This window comes from Pseudophryne corroboree, chromosome 9, assembly GCF_028390025.1.
Source record: "Pseudophryne corroboree isolate aPseCor3 chromosome 9, aPseCor3.hap2, whole genome shotgun sequence".
NCBI lineage: Eukaryota > Metazoa > Chordata > Amphibia > Anura > Myobatrachidae > Pseudophryne > Pseudophryne corroboree.
The window spans coordinates 452,854,963-452,875,403 of record NC_086452.1 but is presented as its reverse complement, the minus strand read 5'-3'; the positions used below and the strand labels follow the sequence as shown (position 1 = coordinate 452,875,403).

Here is a 20,441-nt window from a genome sequence, read left to right as displayed (position 1 = left end):
ATGAATGGGATAACGTGTGCCCTACTGTAAGTCAGAGGGATATATAAAGTCACACGGCATTACATGAACATATAAAAGTGATTTTAACATTCAGAATAAATAATACACTCCGTACAACTTACAAGTTTTTCTAGAGAACATTGAAGTAATAAAATCAGAAGTCTCTAATAATTAATAACTTTAAAACTCATACAGACATTATTGCAATTGCTTTATATCTTCAGGCCAGAACATGCCCTCCCTTCCCATTTGATGAATTACCCTTTTTCTTGTTGGTCATTGTTCTTATCTTGTGTAGAGTGGTTGGTAGGTGAGCACATTTCTTTGACTGGGAGTGTGGTGCCAGGATGTTACCTCAGCCAGCTGCTGCTCTTGTTGCCCATTTCCAAAATGGAGTAGCAGCAGACAGCAGTTACGCAGCAGCACATAGGGGGTCATTATGAGTTTATCGCTAGCTGCCGTTGTTCGCTGCGTAGCGATCAGTGAAAAAAAGTCTAATCTGCACATGCGTATGCACCTCAATGCGCACACGCGACGTACGGGTAGAAAGAGCATCGTGGTTTTGCACAGTTTCTAGCTAAGCTGTCAGTCGCACAGCCGATCGCAAGGAGATTGACAGGAAGAGGGTGTTTCTGGGTGTCAACTGACCGTTTTCTGGGGGTGTTTGGAAAAACGCAGATGGGCGTTTGCTAGGCGGGTATCAGACGTCATTACCGTCTCACTCGTCGCAGCAATCATCACACAAGATAAGTAACTACAGGGCTGGTCTTGTTTTGCACAAAATGTGTTTGCAGGCACTCTGCTGCACAGGCGAAAATACACTCCCCCGTGGGCGGCGACTATGCGTTTGCACAGCTGCTAAAAACTGCTAGCGAGCGAACAACTCGGAATGACCCCCATAGTGTGGGGGCACCAAGGGGACAATAAATACAATAAATGTGACACTATGACACTCAGTGCTTTAGGCACCCCCCCCCCCCCCCCCATGTTGCCCTAGGTGACAGCCTAGGCTCACCAGCACCTGTCCTGCATTTGTTACCATTATTTCTGTATGCTATTTATACAAATAATGCTCTTGGCTCATTCCGTGGTGTGTGAAAGGACTTTAGCTATTTTCCCTCCACAAAAGCTCTGAACTGGACTCATCCTATTATTTTAATGTGACGCATTTTACACCTTTCATTTGGAGAAGCCAAATCACTGATACTGAGTACCTAGTACTTATAAATTAAGACCGAAAATGTATAAAAAAATAAGGCAACGAAGGAAAAGGCAGTGGGAAAATATATAAAACGTACACAGCAGCGTAATCCTGCTAGCTGGATCGTGCAAGGGACAGGTGTATGAGCACACATCTGTTTAAGAAAAATCTTACACACAAAATTGCCACATCTTTAATAACAGTCCCGATGTCCCTTTACTCTCATGATTTAAACTACAAATCAAGCTAATCTAAGCAGTATTTTTGGAGAAAAGCTGAAAATATATTTTATTTTATATTTCTACCGTGGTAGGCTATAGGACAATTATACTGTGCATTGCATGCTTCTAGCTTGCAAAGGCATGTCCAGAGAGTGAAGAGTGAGCAACCAATTTCAGATTAGAGATGTGCGCTGGACCATTTTTTGCTGGATTTTGATCTGATTCGTCGTCTGACTCTGGATTTTCCAAATAGCCATGACTGGTTTTGGATTTGGATCTATTTTCAGAAATGTATAACAAAAGCTAAAATCACATAATTTGTGCCATTTTTCCCCCTAGAGTATTATTAACCTCAAGAACATTCATTTACAGCCAATTTTGACCACCTTACAATATTATTTTCACCAATAGTGGCCAAGGGCTGCTGCGAGCTGGCTGGTTACTAAGCAACAGAACAGTGGTGCAAACACACAACAGTTTATAGCACATCTATGAAACATTGCCAGAGTGTACTGGGGAACTGTGCACAGAACAGTACAAACAATAGATCTCTCTCTCTGTCTCTTCTGCTGTAAGGTCCTGAGGACGGGGTGCTGTCCCCGAAAGTATTCAACCACAATACAGTTTGCTTTTTGACAAGAATGTCGACTCTGAGTGCCGTTTCTTACATGGAGCTCTGAATCTGTTTACGCTGCACCAGGGCATGCTGCATCATACAAGTGAGTGCCGGAATATATGGAGATATATATATATATATAATTTTTTCAACTTACAGCTCAGTTCAAACTACATGGATCACAGTGCTTATAGATGAATGAAGTGCACCAAACAGTACAAACAATAGAAATTTATATTTTTTTATTTTTCCATTTTTTTTACTTGCAGCTCGGTTCAAACTGCATGGATAACAGGGCTTATAGATGCACATGAACAAAGCACACTAGGGTAAAGCACACCAAAAAGTACAAACAATAGAAATATATTTTTTATGTTTCTGTTTTTTAACTTGAAGCTCGGTTCAAACTGCATGGATCACAGATGCACATGAACAAAGTGCACTAGGGTAAAGCACATCTAACAGTACACTTTATAGCAGGGTACAGCACAGCATACATCAAAGTGCAGTGTGCCCCTATACACAGTCACTATAGAGCACAGCCACTTGTGGACACAGCACATCCAATACAGCAGAGTATAGCACAGCATACAGCAGTGTGCAGTGGGCCCCTATACACAGCCGCTATACAGCAAAACCACTTGTGGACACAGCACATATAATACAGCAGAGTACAGCGCAGCATACAGCAGCGTGCAGTGTGCCCCTATACACAGTCACTCTAGAGCACAGCCACTTGTGGACACAGCACAGCCAATACAGCACAGTATAGCACAGCATACAGCAGCGTGCCGTGTTCCCCCTATACACAGTCACTATAGAGCACAGGCACAGCCACTTGTGGACACAGCACAGCCAATACAGCAGAGTCAGCGCAGCAAATGACAGTGTGCTTTAATGTGAATGGCGCTGAGTCCCAGCCACGTTGCTTTACATAGAATCCCAATCCCATGCAAGGAGGATGATGTTGGGACTCGAGAACGGCTCGGGTGTACTCGGATCCCCGATGTTCGGAGCTCATCTCTACTTCACATGTGCATTAAACTGCCAATCTATGAATCAATCTCTAGGTCTACTGGTTCAGGTCCCTGGTCTACTACAGCTGCTAGTTCTCCAAACAGTGTCAGCAACTGAGGCAAGCTTCTGTGTTTAATCCAAGCACAGCCCATCTAGGTTCACTGGCCCAATGTCAAATTGTTGTACACTAAATTTCAGTGGTGCAGAACTTACAGCCAGGCACATGTTGCCCTGCAAGGGCTGGTAATACATTTGGCTGCACTAACCTATTTAAGTTGCACATTTCATCCCCCCCCCCCCCATCACTTTCTCCTAATGCTAGATCAGCTTTGTAAATGAGCACATAGGCAGTCACTCTCCATGGTACTGAATCTCCTTACTGTTGTAATGCCAGTTTCGTGTGCAGTAAGTACAGTAGCTCTTCTTAAATATATGAGCAACAGACATGTTCACAGGTAGAACATGGGGGAATGTTTTTTGTTATTATTCTTTTTTAATATAACACTTGCACACCAAGGGGACAATAAATACAATAAATGTGACACTATGACACTGAGTGCTTTAGGGCCCCCCCCATGTTGCCCTAGGTGACAGCCTAAGCTCGCCAGCACCTGCCCTGCATATGTTACCATTATTTCTGTATGCTATTTATAAAAATAATGCTCTTGGCTCATTCCATGGTGTGTGAAAGGACTTTAGCTATTTTCCCTCCACAAAAGCTCTGAGCTGGACTCATCCTATTATTTTAATGTGACGCATTTTACACCTTTCATTTGGAGAAGCCAAATCACTGATACTGAGTACCTAGTGCTTATAAATTAAGATGGAAAATGTAGTAAAAAATACCGCAACGAAGGAAAAGGCAGTGAGAAAATATATAAAAAGTACACAGCAGCGTAATCCTGCTAGCTGGATCGTGCAAGGGACAGGTGTATGAGCGCACATCTGTTTAAGAAAAATTTTACACACAAAATTGCCACATCTTTAATAACAGTCCCGATGTCCCTTTACTCTCATGATTTAAACTACAAATCAAGTTAATCTAAGCAGTATTTTTGGAGAAAAGCTGAAAATATATTTTATTTTATATTTCTACCGTGGTAGGCTATAGGACAAATATACTGTAATTGTGTGCATTGCATGCTTCTAGCTTGCAAAGGCATGTCCAGAGAGGGAAGAGTGAGCAACCAATTTCAGATTAGAGATGTGCGCTGGACCATTTTTTGCTGGATTTTGATCTGATTCGTCGTCTGACTCTGGATTTTCCAAATAGCCATGACTGGTTTTGGATTTGGATCTATCTTCAGAAATGTATAACAAAAGCTAAAATCACATAATTTGTGCCATTTTTCCCCCTACAGTATTATTAACCTCAAGAACATTCATTTACAGTCAATTTTGACCACCGTACAATATTGTTTTCACCAGTAGTGGCCAAAGGCTGCAGCGATCTGGCTGGTTACTAAGCGACAGAACAGTGGTGCAAACACACAACAGTTTATAGCACATCTATGAAACATTGCCAGAGTGTACTGGGGAACAGTGCACAGAACAGTACAAACAATAGATCTCTCTCTCTCTCTCTCTCTCTATATATATATATATATATATATATATATATATACACTGCTCAAAAAAATAAAGGGAACACTTAAACAACACAATGTAACTCCAAGCCAATCACACTTCTGTGAAATCAAATTGTCCACTTAGGAAGCAACACTGATTGACAATCAATTTCACATGCTCTTGTGCAAATGGAATAGACAACAGGTGGGAATTATAGGCAATTAGCAAGACACCCCCAATAAAGGAGTTGTTCTGCAGGTGGTGACCACAGACCACTTCTCAGCTCCTATGCTTTCTCGCTGATGTTTTGGTCACTTTTGAAAGCTGGCGGTGCTTTCACTCTAGTGGTAGCATGAGACGGAGTCTACAACCCACACAAGTGGCTCAAGTAGTGCAGCTCATCCAAAATGGCACATCAATGCGAGCTGTGGCAAGAAGGTTTGCTGTGTCTGTCAGTGTAGTGTCCAGAGCATGGAGGCGCTACCAGTAGACAGGCCAGTACATCAGGAGATGTGGAGAAGGCCGTAGGAGGGCAACCACCCAGCAGCAGGACCGCTACCTCTGCCTTTGTGCAAGGAGGAACAGGAGGAGCACTGCCAGAGCCCTGCAAAATGACCTCCAGCAAGCCACAAATGTGCATGTGTCTACTCAAACGATCAGAAACAGACTCCATGAGGGTGGTATGAGGGCCTGACGTCCACAGGTGAGGGTTGTGCTTACAGCCCAACACCGTGCAGGACGTTTGGCATTTGCCAGAGAACACCAAGATTGGCAAATTCGCCACTAGCGCCCTGTGCTCTTCACAGATGAAAGCATGTTCTCACTGAGCACATGTGACAGACGTGACAGAGTCTGGAGACGCCAAGGAGAACGTTCTGCTGCCTGCAACATCCTCCAGCATGACCGGTTTGGCAGTGGGTCAGTAATGGTGTGGGGTGGCATTTCTCTGGGGGGCTGCATAGCCCTCCATGTGCTCGCCAGAGGTAGCCTGACTGCCATTAGATACCGAGATGAGATCCTCAGACCCCTTGTGAGACCATATGCTGGTGCGGTTGGCCCTGGGTTCCTCCTAATGCAAGACAATGCTAGACCTCATGTGGCTGGAGTGTGTCAGCAGTTCCTGCAAGACGAAGGCATTGATGCTATGGACTGGCCCGCCCATTCCCCAGACCTGAATCCAATTGAGCACACCTGGGACATCATGTCTTGCTCCATCCACCAACGCCACGTTGGACCACAGACTGTCCCGGAGTTGGCGGATGCTTTAGTCCAGGTCTGGGAGGAGATCCCTCAGGAGACCATCTGCCACCTCATCAGGAGCATGCCCAGGCATTGTAGGGAGGTCATACAGGCACATGGAGGCCACACACACTACTGAGCCTCATTTTGACTTGTTTTAAGGACATTACATCAAAGTTGGATCAGCCTGTAGTGTGTTTTTCCACTTTAATTTTGAGTGTGACTCCAAATCCAGACCTCCATGAGTTAATAAATTTGATTTCCATTGATAATTTTTGTGTGATTTTGTTGTCAGCACATTCAACTATGTAAAAAACAAAGTATTTAATAAGAATATTGCATACATTCAGATCTAGGATGTGTTATTTTATTACCCCTTTATTTTTTTGAGCAGTGTATATATATATATATATATATATATCCAAAGGAAGCAACATGAGCGTATTCTACGATCTAGTGAAGAAAGACCTGTGCGAGACAGAACCCACACCAGTGACGAGCAAGAATCTACATAACAGAGAAATAGAAGCAATGCGAAAACTCCAGAAGAATACCCAAATTGTTTTAAAACCGTCTGACAAAGGGGGGGGGGGATTGGTGATTATGGATCGGGACAACTATGTACAAGAAGCACAAATACTTCTAGGAGATTCCAACTCCTATACCATGCTGCCAGACGATCCGAAAGATTTATATATATATATGAACTAAGGTCCCTACTCCAACAGGGCCTGAGAAATGATGTCATCACAAAGGATGAATTTTCTTTTTTAATGCAATCCAACCCCACGACCCCCATATTTTATTTTCTGCCTAAAATCCACAAGAGCCTGTCCAATCCACCAGGGAGACCAATCGTCGCTGGGATAGACTCCCTTACATCTAATCTATCTAAATATGTGGATGTGTTTTTAAATCCGTATGTCAGGAAATTACCATCTTATCTCAAAGACACCACCATGGTTCTGAATGAAATAAAGAATGTGAAATGGAAGGAGTCATACGTATGGATAACCATTGATGTCCAATCTTTATATACCTGTATCGAGCATAAAAAGAGAATCGAGGCAAGCAGAGAATATTTGGACAAAGACAACTCCCTCACAGAATCCCATAGGAATTTTATCTGCGATCTAATTAAATTTATTTTAAGCCGGAATTATTTTAAGTTTTTAGACAAATTCTATCTGCAACGGTGTGGCACCGCTATGGGAACTATTTTTGCACCCAGTTTCGCTAACCTATTCATGGGACAATGGGAGGAGAAGCACATATATACCACACAGCATTTCAAGGAATCTATTGTCATGTATAAAAGATACATTGACGACATCTTGATCATATGGGACGGGAGCGCTGAATTGTTTATGGACTTTTTTAAACTTTTACAAACTAATGATTTTAACTTATCATTCACCTACAACTTGAATAAAGAGTCAATTGAATTCTTGGATCTGATTTTAACTGGAGAGGAAGAGATAGTGTCTATGAAAAACTTTATAAAAGATGTTGATAAGAACAACTACCTTCACTATAAGAGTAATCACTCTAAAAAATGGAAGAACAACATTCCGTACTCACAATTCCACAGAATAAAGAGGAACTGACACAAAACTGAAGACTGTGAGGAACAACTTGGAACATATAGAAAAAGATTTGAAGAAAAACTCTATCCGAAAGCCATACTAGATGAAGCAGTTACCAAGACAAGAAATTTAGAGAGAGAGAACCTGTTGACATATAAGGACAAGACGGCAAAGAAGGAGTCGTTATCCTTCGTAACTACCTACAGTAATCACGAGCAGGCTATCAGGACTTCATTAAGAACCCACTGGGATATACTCTTGATGGACCCCATCCTAAAAAAGATCCTTCCAACCCAACCAGAACTTGTTTTCCAGAAGTCACGGAATTTGAAAGACATTCTCGCACCTAGCATGTTACGAGAAATATCACCAGAGGGAAACCCCCACTCTCTCCCTAAATGCATTGGATCTTACAAGTGTGGACATTGTAATATCTGTAAGTTCCTTAATCCTAACAGGAAAACCTTCAGCAATATGGACGGTACTCAAGAATTTAAAATCAAGGAATTCATGAACTGTAACATCACATCAGTGATTTACTTGCTAGAATGTACGGAAGGGAATTTGGGGGTGGGGATTTGCACCCCCCTTCCTCTTTGTTTGTCTGTCTATGACCCCTCCCCCTTCCAGCACCTGATATATAATTATCTCCAGGTATGATTGAGCAGCTTCCAAATTGTTTGTCTGCTTGTGTGCATGAGGCATTGAATGGGAGCAGCATTTGGAAGGCATGCTGTTCCTTGTAGTGCCAATGGGAGATCCTGGGGGTGGCTCCCTGGTAAGTTAGCTCTCTGTCTGGAAATGTTTTAGTAATGACCTTTATCATGAGGCGTACTGTGACAAATTACATGGCCCAATGTGGGCACTGTTATTAAGTAGTTAGGACTGCTGTATCAGAGAAGCCGTGAAGTGGCCAGCATCTTAAACATGTGTTTGCAAACATTTTTGACAAATTCTCTGAATTTTATTACCAGATAGATTCAGGGATGGTTACAGGTAATTTTCAGTGTGCGGAAGGGAATTTGGGGGTGGGGATTTGCACCCCCCTTCCTCTTTGTTTGTCTGTCTATGACCCCTCCCCCTTCCAGCACCTGATATATAATTATCTCCAGGTATGATTGAGCAGCTTCCAAATTGTTTGTCTGCTTGTGTGCATGAGGCATTGAATGGGAGCAGCATTTGGAAGGCATGCTGTTCCTTGTAGTGCCAATGGGAGATCCTGGGGGTGGCTCCCTGGTAAGTTAGCTCTCTGTCTGGAAATGTTTTAGTAATGACCTTTATCATGAGGCGTACTGTGACAAATTACATGGCCCAATGTGGGCACTGTTATTAAGTAGTTAGGACTGCTGTATCAGAGAAGCCGTGAAGTGGCCAGCAGCTTAAACATGTGTTTGCAAACATTTGTGACAAATTCTCTGAATTTTATTACCAGATAGATTCAGGGATGGTTACAGGTAATTTTCAGTGTGCGGAAGGGAATTTGGGGGTGGGGATTTGCACCCCCCTTCCTCTTTGTTTGTCTGTCTATGACCCCTCCCCCTTCCAGCACCTGATATATAATTATCTCCAGGTATGATTGAGCAGCTTCCAAATTGTTTGTCTGCTTGTGTGCATGAGGCATTGAATGGGAGCAGCATTTGGAAGGCATGCTGTTCCTTGTAGTGCCAATGGGAGATCCTGGGGGTGGCTCCCTGGTAAGTTAGCTCTCTGTCTGGAAATGTTTTAGTAATGACCTTTATCATGAGGCGTACTGTGACAAATTACATGGCCCAATGTGGGCACTGTTATTAAGTAGTTAGGACTGCTGTATCAGAGAAGCCGTGAAGTGGCCAGCAGCTTAAACATGTGTTTGCAAACATTTGTGACAAATTCTCTGAATTTTATTACCAGATAGATTCAGGGATGGTTACAGGTAATTTTCAGTGTGCGGAAGGGAATTTGGGGGTGGGGATTTGCACCCCCCTTCCTCTTTGTTTGTCTGTCTATGACCCCTCCCCCTTCCAGCACCTGATATATAATTATCTCCAGGTATGATTGAGCAGCTTCCAAATTGTTTGTCTGCTTGTGTGCATGAGGCATTGAATGGGAGCAGCATTTGGAAGGCATGCTGTTCCTTGTAGTGCCAATGGGAGATCCTGGGGGTGGCTCCCTGGTAAGTTAGCTCTCTGTCTGGAAATGTTTTAGTAATGACCTTTATCATGAGGCGTACTGTGACAAATTACATGGCCCAATGTGGGCACTGTTATTAAGTAGTTAGGACTGCTGTATCAGAGAAGCCGTGAAGTGGCCAGCAGCTTAAACATGTGTTTGCAAACATTTGTGACAAATTCTCTGAATTTTATTACCAGATAGATTCAGGGATGGTTACAGGTAATTTTCAGTGTGCGGAAGGGAATTTGGGGGTGGGGATTTGCACCCCCCTTCCTCTTTGTTTGTCTGTCTATGACCCCTCCCCCTTCCAGCACCTGATATATAATTATCTCCAGGTATGATTGAGCAGCTTCCAAATTGTTTGTCTGCTTGTGTGCATGAGGCATTGAATGGGAGCAGCATTTGGAAGGCATGCTGTTCCTTGTAGTGCCAATGGGAGATCCTGGGGGTGGCTCCCTGGTAAGTTAGCTCTCTGTCTGGAAATGTTTTAGTAATGACCTTTATCATGAGGCGTACTGTGACAAATTACATGGCCCAATGTGGGCACTGTTATTAAGTAGTTAGGACTGCTGTATCAGAGAAGCCGTGAAGTGGCCAGCAGCTTAAACATGTGTTTGCAAACATTTGTGACAAATTCTCAGAATTTTATTACCAGATAGATTCAGTGATGGTTACAGGTAATTTTCAGTGTGCGGGAAGGAAATTTGGGGGTGGGGATTTGCACCCCCCTTCCTCTTTGTTTGTAGAATGTACATGCCACAAGAAATATGTGGGTAAAACAAAAAGAACTTTGAAAATCAGGATAGAAGAACATGTACGGAGTATCAAAAACAAAACAGAGACTCATCTGCTGTACAGACACTTTAAACTGAAACACAACTCCAATCCAGAAGAGATGACCTTCAAAGCCATCGAACACGTGACCAGTGGCGAAAGGTGTGGAGACCTGGCTAAGAAGCTCTCCCAAAGAGAGATGTTTTGGATATTCCAACTGAAAACCACACACCGCATGGGCTTCAACGAGGGATACGAGATTGCCCCATTTCTATGAGAGAAGTACCCTCGTCAAAATTCCTCCGGTTGCAGACAGCTACTTCTTCCTTTTCCCAAGCACAATTCACCTCATTAGAATTATTCTATTAACTATCACTGTCTATAAAACACTGTATGTAGTTTGTTACTGATCCTAATAAAAACCTTTAGTAGTTTGTGCCAGGCTAATTTCACCACAAGGTACAGTCATACCGCACTGGTCTCACGCCCAATCCCGCCCGATCTTGGAAGCTAAGCAGTGTTGGGCGCAACCAGTACCAAGTGGGTAACCACTTGCGAAGATTGGGTACTGTATAAGAGTGGGGCTTGTTGGGCTCCTAGTAGTAATAATATTTGTAACATGGATACACGTATATTCCATCACTGCACAGAGGATAATCACTATTTAACTGATTATATATAATTCAGTATGAATAAATCTCTATTATCAGTCATACACAGATGCACTTTCTTTATATATGTCACCAAGATTTAGTATATGACTGATTATCCCCACTGTAACCTCACTTATTATATCCTTCAGATATTATATATACATAATCCTTTATTATTTAGCACATATGCACATAATTATTGTTGGGTGTCCTCCTTAAACTGAATATTTTCCATATTCTTCGCCTACCACTGCCTCTTTTAAACCATTCTTATTCCCTATGTTTTTATATAGAATGACGAGTGCTTTATAGTATAATATACTCTTCTATACTATAAGACCCAAATTGGCTTAAATATCCTGATAAACGCTACAATATGGCAGCGAATTGTAAAAAATAAATGTAGCACTGTATGAATTAATTTCCCAATTAACCATTACTATCTATCTCGCTATGTGGCTAGAAATACCCTGTTTTTGAAGTAATATTTATCTAGATCACTATCAGTCTCCCCCAACATAAAGAATCAGGCTAGTGTATAACACTAATAAACATTTTTTAATAAGGTGAATATACACACTAATATATGCATTGTTTTATTTCTGTGTGCGAGCTGTTTCCACAATGGCATTCAGCACTGTTACATGTTCTTGATGCTAAAGGCTCCAACAAGATGGCCGCCGTGATGATTGACAGCCTGCCTCAGCCTATATCCGACATAGACGATGATCCCGGCCAAGACAGGAAGTGACGCGGTGACCTGATCGGAAGTGGGGCAGAGGAGTACAACCACACTGATCCACTGACCGGAAGCGTGGCGCAAACGCGCAAGCGCAATAAGAAGATCCGTACAAAGGAAGTGGGGCGGAAGTGACGACGGACCCGTCCCCGTACTGTTTTTATGAATATCATACATTCTAAAACTCGTTTTTACATTATATTTAGTTTTCTGAGGTTGTTATTTTGCGCACTACTATTTGCTTATGTTTATATCAAAAAACTCAAATGGAACAGTAGTATCAGTCCTTACAGGAAGTGATGTCACAATTATCCATTCCTAATTGCATGTGCTATAAATAAGAGTGCCTGCTTAGTGGTCCCTTACCCCTTGATGAAGTCTGACGGACGAAACTCGTTGGGTGTACCTCAATTGACTCTCCATTTTTAAAGATAAGCAGCACTCTCTTATCCGATATTTAATTATTTATTGCTTTTTATTATATGTAATTTACCTAGTTTTTTTTTTTTAAGATATCTTTTACCTGGTATTATTTAACAGTATATATCCTCCGGCTTTTAACCCACCCTGATAGTAATTTTTTAGATTGTATAAATTAATTTATTGTTATTTTTTACGTATCCAGCAAGTCTCTTCATATTTATAACATATTTTATCAGACACTGTCGGTCGCTGATACCCTTACCCTTCCCCCTACATATCCTAATTAAGGCAGTTTATCCCTGCCTAATACTTAGGGGTTAGCTGACGCCTTATATCACTAAAGGAGTGTCTGAATTGCTGCATTTACCACTCTATTATTCTATTTCACACACACCTGTGGCGCCATACTTCCACTATCCAATATATATATATATATATATATATATATATATATAATTTTTCAAATTTTTTTTTAACTTGCAGCTCATTAAAACTACCTGGATCACAGTGCTTATAGATGCATGTGAATGAAGTGCACCAAACAGTACAAACAATTAAAAAAAATATATATTTTTCTATTTTTTAACTTGCAGCTCGGTTCATTCAGCATGGATAACAGGGCTTAAAGATGCACATGAACAAAGCGCACTAGGGTAAAGCTCATCAAACAGTACAATTTACAGCAGAGTACAGCACAGCATACAGCAGAGTGCAGTATGCCCCTGTATACAGTCCCTATAGAGCACAGTCACTTGTGGACACAGCATTGACCAATACAGCAGAGTATAGTGCAGAATATAGCAGTTTGCCCCTATACAATTACACAGTCACTACAGAGCACAGGCACAGCCATTTGTGGACACAGCACATATAATACAGCAGAGTAGAGTGCAGCATACAGCAGCATACAGTGGGCCCCTGTGCACAGCCACTATAGGGCACAGGCACAACAATTTGTGGACACAGCACATATATTACAGCAGAGTACAGCACAATGGGGGTCATTCCGAGTTGTTCGCTCGTTGCCGATTTTCGCAACGGAGCGATTAAGGCAAAAAATGCGCATGCGCATGGTACGCAGCGCGCATGCGCTAAGTGATTTAGCACAAAACTTAGTAGATTTACTCACGTCCGAACGAAGAATTTTCATCGTTGAAGTGATCGGAGTGTGATTGACAGGAAGTGGATGTTTCTGGGTGGAAACTGACCGTTTTCTGGGAGTGTGCGGAAAAATGCCAGGATAAAACGCGGGAGTGTCTGGCCGAACGCAGGGCGTGTTTGTGACGTCAAACCAGGAACGAAACGGGCTGAGCTGATCGCAGTGTAGGAGTAAGTCTGGAGCTACTCAGAAACTGCTAAGAATTATTTATTCACAATTCTGCTAATCTTTCGTTTGCAATTCTGCTATGCTAAGATACACTCCCAGAGGGCGGCGGCCTGGCGTGTGCAATGCTGCTAAAAGCAGCTAGCGAGCGAACAACTCGGAATGAGGGCCCATATACAGCAGCATGCAGTGTGCCGTTTATTTATACACAGTCACTATAGAGCACAGCAACTTGTGGACACAGCACATACAATACAGCAGAGTATAGTGCAACAAGTGGCAGTGTTCTTTAATGTGAAATGAAGCTGAGTCCTGGCCGCAGCGCCTTACATAGAAGTCCCACGAGAATCTGATGCCGGGAGGATGATGTTGGGACTCGAAGTGGGACCCGAGGCTGGCGAGAATGGCTCGGGTGTACCCGGATCCCCGACGTTTGGAGCACATCTCTACTTCATATGTGCATTAACCTGTACATCTATGTATAAATCTCTAGGTCTACTGGTTCAGGTCCCTGGTCTACTACAGCAGCTACTTCTCCAAACGGTGTCAGCAACTGAGGCAAGCTTCTGTGTTTAATCCAAGCACAGCCCATCTAGGTTCACTGGCCCAATGTCAAGTTGTTGTGCACTAATTTTCAGCGGTGCAGAACTTACAGCCAGGCACATGTTGCCCTGCAAGGGCTGGTAATACATTTGGCTGCACTAACCTATTTAAGTTGCACATTTCACCCCCCACCCCCCCCCCCCATCACTTTCTCCTAATGCTAGATCAGCTTTGTAATTGAGCACATAGACAGTCACTCTCCATGGTGCTGAAACTCACTTTGTGTGCAGTAAGTACAGTAGCTCTTGTTGAATATATGAGCATCAAACAGACATGTTCACTCGTAGAACATGGGGGAATGTTTTTTTTATTATTAATTCTTTTTTAATATAACACTTGCAAAGTTTCACATGTTGTCAGGAGGTGTAGTATATTGCCACAATCATTACACATAGAGGGGCTGCGGTAGAGATGGAGGAATTTAGCATTCAGGACCTAATTCAGCATGGATCGCTTTCAGAGAAATTGCGGTGGTCTGCGAGTAGAAAGACGCCGCCCTGACAGGAAGAAAACACGTCCCGTGCAAAACTGCGCATGCATCGCAGATCGCTATCCACTGACAGATGCATACGCAGCTCCAGGAACATCGAAGAGTCTTTGCCGTCTGAGCGAATGTGAGTAGGTCTGAGGCTGCCACTAATTTGCAACAGGCTGGAAGTGGTCTGCGCTGACATCAGAGACCCTCCCCAAAAACATCTGGGCACGCCTGTGTTTTTTTCTGACACACCCAGAAAACAGCAGGTTTCCATCCAGAAACGCCGGCTTCCTGTCAGCCAAACAGCGACTGCATTGCGATTCCAATCTGTACGCTTTTTTCTGTCGCTATTACCTATCATGCGTGCACAATGCGAACGCTACGTATGTGCAGTCCTTCGATAATCGCTTGACTTACGATTTGTCTGAATAGCGATCCACGCTGAATTAGGCCCACAATGCGCATGCAAAATATGTGCCCGTCATTGCACTGTGTGGCCCTGGGTGCAAGTGCATCTTTGTTGTGTCAGCATAGGATGTATCTGCATGTGCGTGCCATTGCTGTACTCGGCCAATGCATGCACCCTCACCCCTGTTTTCTGCCTCCTTTAGGGTAAGTTCAAATGGGATCCGGTCGTTAGGTCGACAGTAAGTAGGTCGACACTATCTAGGTCGACCACTATTGGTCGACAGTAAGTAGGTTGACATAGTTTTTAGGTCGACAGGGACTCGGATTTTAGAAATGCTGACTGAAAAATGGGGAGATGTTTAAGTGATTCTTTGGTGGACTGGAGGAACTTGGAAGGAGTGCAGGAGAGGTGGGAAAAACTGAAAAGTGCGATACGAAGTGCAACTGACCTTTGTATCAAAATGGTTAGGAAAAGCACCAGGAAAAGGAAGCCAGTGTGGTTCACAAAAGAAGTATTAACTAGTGTGAAGGCAAAAAAGATGGCTTTTAGGAAATACAAACAGACTCAAAATAATAATGACAAAGAGGTGTATCTGGACAGACGGAATGATGCTAAGAAAGTGATCAGACGTGCAAAGGCAGAAGCTGAGGAGAAAATGGCCCAGTCAGTAGATTAAGGGGGCAAAACTTTTTTTAAGTATATAAGTGAAAGGAGAAAATCAAATGGAGGAATAATAAGACTTAAGACAGAGAGTGAGCATTTGGTGGAGGGAGACAAGGCAATAGCAGATCACCTAAATCATTATTTTTGCTCAGTATGTACTACAGAAGAAAGGATGGGGCCACTGTTAAGTTGCACGGACATTCATAAAAATAAGGTAGATGGAAGTACATTTACAGAGGAGAAGGTCCTAACAGAACTTTCAAAATTAAAAGTGGATAAATCAATGGGGCCAGATGGGATACACCCAAGGATACTCAAAGAGCTAACAGATGTGCTGGTTACACCTTTAACAGAATTATTTAACCAGTCACTAAATACAGGTGCTATTCCAGAGGACTGGAAAAGAGCAAATGTAGTTCCACTGCACAAAAGTGGAAGCAGGGAAGAAGCAAGTAACTACAGACCAGTAAGCCTTACATCAGTAGCAGGGAAAGTAAAGGAAAAACTATTAAAAGAAAGAGTTGTGGAATATCTTAAATCAAACAACTTACATTATCCAAAACAGCATGGATTTACTGGTGGGAGATCATGCCAAACAAATCTTATTGACTTTTTTGACTCTGTGATGAAAATAATAGATCAAGGGGGAGCTGTAGATGTAGCATATCTAGATTTTAGTAAGGCATTTGACACTGTCCCACATCGCAGACTGCTAAATAAACTTGAAAGCGTGGGGGTGGATTATAAAACAGTTAAATGGATAAGAACCTGGTTGCAGGATAAGAAACAGACAGTTGTAGTTAATGGAGTGCAATCTATGGAGGGAAATGTTACCAGTGGAGTACGCCAGGGATCTGTACTTGGTCCAGTTCTCTTTAATATCTTTGTTGGTGACATTGCAGATGGTATTGAAGGGAAGGTATGCCTTTTTGCAGATGATACAAAGATATGCAACAGGGTAGACACACCGGGAGGGGTAAAACAAATGATTGATGACATAGGTAGGCTTGGGAAATGGTCAAGAACGTGGCAACTACAGTTTAATGCTAAAAAATGCAAAATCATGCACTTGGGTCTCAAAAACCCAAAGGCTAAATATAGTATCAAGGGTACTATAATGGAAACTACTGAGGAGGAAAGGGATTTAGGAGTCACTATTTCAAGTTACTTGAAGGCAGGAAAGCAATGCAACAAAGCAATGAGAAAGGCAAGTCAGATGCTTGGTTGCATAGGGAGAGGAATCAGTAGCAGGGAAAGAGAAGTAATAATGCCACTGTATAGGTCATTGGTGCGGCCTCATCTGGAATACTGTGTCCAGTTCTGGAGACCATATCTCCAGAAGGATATAAATACATTAGAGAGCGTACAAAGAAGGGCAACTAAAATGGTGCATGGCCTTCATCACAAAACGTACCCGGAAAGGCTAAAAGATCTTAACATGTATAGTATGGAGCAGAGAAGGGAAAGAGGAGACATGATAGAAACTTTCACATATATCAAGGGTCTTAACAAAGTTCAGGAGGGAAACATTCTTCAAAGGAAGAGAAGTATTAGAACTCGAGGACATACACTGAGACTGGAGGGGGGGAGGTTCAGGGGAAATTTAAGGAAAAATGACTTCACAGACAGGGTAGTGGATAAGTGGAATAGCCTCCCATCAGAGGTGGTAGAGGCTAAGACTGTAGGGCAATTTAAACATGCTTGGGATAGGCATATGAATATCCTTACAAAGAATTAAGGTTCAAAAAGGGTTGAGATTGCCTAAAGGCTAAAAAAAGGGGCAGACTAGATGGGCCAAGTGGTTCTTATCTGCCGTCAAATTCTATGGGGTAAATTTACTAAGGTCCCGATTTTGACCGAGATGCCGTTTTTTCATCAAAGTGTCATCTCAGTAATTTACTAAACTCAAATCACGGCAGTGATGAGGGCATTCGTAATATTTGGAAGTCCTAGGAAAAAATCACGAATGAATACACCATCGGTCAAAACGCGGCTGTTTAAGTATGAATCTCGGTCATTTACTAAGAAGTGCAAAGCAAAAAAAAACAAAACACTGCCGTGAAAAATTACAACTCGTAAAAAAGTGCTTAAAAAAACAGACCTGCTTTTTTTATCCGTGATTGGATAGGCATGCACGGATCCATGAGATCCGTGCATGTATATCAGTGGGAAGGGGTGGGAAAGTGATTATTTTCTCAAAAAAAATTGCGTGGGGTCCCCCCTCCTAAGCATAACCAGCCTCGGGCTCTTTGAGCCGATCCTGGTTGCAGAAATATGGGGAAAAAATTGACAGGGGTTCCCCCATATTTAAGCAACCAGCATCGGGCTCTGCGCCTGGTCCTGGTTCCAAAAATACGGGGGACAAAAAGAGTAGGGGTCCCCCGTATTTTTAAAACCAGCACCGGGCTCCACTAGCTGGACAGATAATGCCACAGCCGGGGGTCACTTTTATATAGTGCCCTGCGGCCGTGGCATCAAAAATCCAACTAGTCACCCCTGGCCGGGGTACCCTGGGGGAGTGGGGACCCTTTCAATCAAGGGGTGTCCCCCCCCAGCCACCCAAGGGCAAGGGGTGAAGCCCGAGGCTGTCCCCCCCATCCAATTGGCTGCGGATGGGGGGCTGATAGCCTTTTTTGAAAATGAAAAGATATTGTTTTTAGTAGCAGTACTACAAGGCCCAGCAAGCCTCCCCCGCATGCTGGTACTTGGAGAACCACAAGTACCAGCATGCAGCGGAAAAACGGGCCCGCTGGTACCTGTAGTACTATTACTAAAAAAATACCCAAAAAAAGACAAGACACACACACCGTGAAAGTAAAGATTTATTACATACATGCACACAAACATACATACATACTTACCTTATGTTCACACGCAGGTCGGTCCTCTTCTCCAGTAGAATCCAAGGGGTACCTGTTGAATAAATTCTACTCACCAGATCCAGGGTCCTCGGGGCAACCATTTGTAATCCAGGTACTTGAATAAAATAACAAAACGGATACCCGAGCCACGAACTGAAAGGGGCCCCATGTTTTCACATGGGACTCCTTTCCCCGAATGCCAGAAACCCACTCTGACTTCTGTCTAAGTGGGTTTCTTCAGCCAATCAGGGAGCGCCACGTTGTAGCACTCTCCTGATCGGCTGTGTGCTCCTGTACTGAGTGACAGGCGGCACACGGCAGTGTTACAATGTAGCGCCTATGCGCTCCATTGTAACCAATGGTGGGAACTTTCTGCCCTGCGGTTGACCTAAAGTGACGTCACCGCTGAGCAGAAAGTTCCCACCATTGGTTACAATGGAGCGCATAGGCGCTACATTGTAACACTGCCGTGTGCCGCCTGTCACTCAGTACAGGAGCACACAGCCGATCAGGAGAGTGCTACAACGTGGCGCTCCCTGATTGGCTGAAGAAACCCACTTAGACAGAAGTCAGAGTGGGTTTCTGGCATTCGGGGAAAGGAGTCCCATGTGAAAACATGGGGCCCCTTTCAGTTCGTGGCTCGGGTATCCGTTTTGTTATTTTATTCAAGTACCTGGATTACAAATGGTTGCCCCGAGGACCCTGGGACCCTGGATCTGGTGAGTAGAATTTATTCAACAGGTACCCCTTGGATTCTACTGGAGAAGAGGACCGACCTGCGTGTGAACATAATGTAAGTATGTATGTATGTTTGTGTGCATGTATGTAATAAATCTTTACTTTCACGGTGTGTGTGTCTTGTCTTTTTTTGGGTATTCTTTTAGTAATAGTACTACAGGTACCAGCGGGCCCGTTTTTCCGCCGCATGCTGGTACTTGTGGTTCTCCAAGTACCAGCATGCGGGGGAGGCTTGCTGGGCCTTGTAGTACTGCTACTAAAAACAATATCTTTTCATTTTCAAAAAAAGCTATCAGCCCCCCATCCGCAGCCAATTGGATGGGGGGGGACAGCCTCGGGCTTCACCCCTGGCCCTTGGGTGGCTGGGGGGGGAACCCCTTGATTGAAGGGGTCCCCACTCCCCCAGGGTACCCCGGCCAGGGGTGACTAGTTGGATTTTTGATGCCACGGCCGCAGGGCACTATATAAAAGTGACCCCCGGCTGTGGCATTATCTGTCCAGCTAGTGGAGCCCGGTGCTGGTTTTAAAAATACGGGGGACCCCTACTCTTTTTGTCCCCCGTATTTTTGGAACCAGGACCAGGCGCAGAGCCCGATGCTGGTTGCTTAAATATGGGGGAACCCCTGTCATTTTTTCCCCCATATTTCTGCAACCAGGATCGGCTCAAAGAGCCCGAGGCTGGTTATGCTTAGGAGGGGGGACCCCACGCAATTTTTATTTTTATTTTACACTGTTTAATTTAAAAAAAAAATGAACCCCAGCACGGATCACACAGATCCGGCCGAGATTCATTTTTAAAAAGTCGGCAGTGTTTTGCTAATCACTGCCGTAAAAAAAAAAAAAAAACACGAATGACATCGACATCGGAACAAAAGAAAAACCCGAATACGACAGCTTAGTAAATTAGTTGTAATAAATTCAAAGAGTTGCAGTTTTACACTTTCGATGTCATTCGTGATTGAACTTTAACCTGAAACGGGAAAATATGAATCTTAGTAAATTTACCCCAGTGTTTGTATGTTCTAGGTCGACATGACTTGACAAAATTTTTTGAACTTTTTAATACTTTACGATCTACGTGGACTACAATTGGGAATGGTAACCTGCACCGAGCGCAGCGGTAGCGGAGCCATGCATGGGGACACGGTGTACTAATTGGGGTTACCGGTCACTAGGGGT

The 20,441-nt window shown here is 43.3% G+C and overlaps 1 long non-coding RNA gene across 1 annotated transcript in view; it reads right to left on the bottom strand.

Annotated features, from left to right (window-relative positions):
* Positions 1-352, bottom strand: part of LOC134957130 (uncharacterized) — a 53,564-nt gene extending 53,212 nt beyond the window's left edge. The window contains exon 1 of the long non-coding RNA XR_010186485.1: positions 262-352. This is a non-coding gene — a long non-coding RNA (uncharacterized LOC134957130). The remainder of the gene's footprint in view (positions 1-261) is intronic.
* Positions 353-20,441: the final 20,089 nt, after the last annotated feature.